Source organism: Etheostoma cragini, chromosome 10 (genome assembly GCF_013103735.1).
Source record: "Etheostoma cragini isolate CJK2018 chromosome 10, CSU_Ecrag_1.0, whole genome shotgun sequence".
NCBI lineage: Eukaryota > Metazoa > Chordata > Actinopteri > Perciformes > Percidae > Etheostoma > Etheostoma cragini.
The window spans coordinates 15,604,161-15,605,369 of record NC_048416.1 but is presented as its reverse complement, the minus strand read 5'-3'; the positions used below and the strand labels follow the sequence as shown (position 1 = coordinate 15,605,369).

At 38.6% G+C, this 1,209-nt stretch overlaps 1 protein-coding gene across 1 annotated transcript in view; it reads right to left on the bottom strand.

Moving 5' to 3' along the window:
• LOC117951600 (protocadherin beta-16-like) overlaps positions 1-1,209 on the bottom strand; it is a gene marked incomplete at its 3' end in the record, with an annotated part of 8,194 nt that overhangs the window by 5,537 nt on the left and 1,448 nt on the right. The gene's annotated exons all lie outside the window — the stretch shown is intronic.

The window sequence follows — 1,209 nt, the reverse complement described above, 5'->3', positions numbered from 1 at the left end:
TACCATTAATATTATAGACTGATTATTTCTTTGTCAGTGGAAAAATGTACAAAATCAGCATGGGATCAGATACTTTTTCCCCTCACTGTATATGGTATTCAGCCTAGGGAAAGTTGGTTAACTGGTTAGGTGTAAGAATAATTCGTTTTTGTGTTTTTGTTGTTTTTAACTATTACAAACCCACTTTAATAGAGTTTCAGAACACTGGCCAAAACAAAACAGCGTTCAATATGTTTGAGCAATCGGCCCTGCCAAATCTTAAGGGATCTGTCCCTGGTGCTGAAACACTTCTCAAGTTCGCGCGCATCGCAGCTGGATAGTATTTATCTCATCAGTCATGTTGTTTGAATTTCAATCATAATAATACGCATACATGTAATTATATAATGTTGTACTACAATACAATGCATTTCTGTAATTTGAGAGTTTTCACCAGCTACCATTCTTAAACGGTGCCAACAACCACAGCTTTATTTTATCATTGCTATGTTACAGAGTTGAACTGAACGTTAGGCTGGCCCTTTCTTTCAGAGGATCAAACTGTAGTATTTGTTTATCTATAGCTTACTTCCATACACACCTTTAGAAAGGTCAACCAAATCTCTTGTGTTTTATAAGCAGATTATAGATTTACCACACATGCGCAATTCATTGAAACGTGAGTTAATGTTATTGTACTGTGGTTTGAGACGCAGTGAGGAATTTATTATAATATAGTAGTGTGAAGATAAAAAGTGACTCATGGTGTCGCTGTGGGCTGGCAGATAACAGACTCTCACCACTCCACCCACTACTACATAGATGTGAACTGCAGATTTTCCAGAGAAACGGTTACTATTCCCAACATATTGTGTCGTCTTGATATCCGTGAAGTGTTGGATTCTTTAGGGATTTTTACCAGCTTTTATTTTGTCGCACTGGAAAGTAGAAGTGTTACAAACTGAGGACGCCTTTTGTGTCAGGATGGGAGACAAAGGATTTCCATCGCTTCGTCTGATCTTCTGCTTTGCTTTCTTTATCGTAACGCTGCACCTCGTTAATGGAGACCTGAGTTATTCTATTCCAGAGGAGATGAAACGCGACTCTGTTATTGGAAATCTGGCCAAAGATCTTGGTCTTGATCAGAGGACCTTATCTTCCCGAAAGGCCCGTGTTGATTTTGAGGGGACTCGTAAACGGTATTGTGATATTAATCTGAGTACTGGAGAT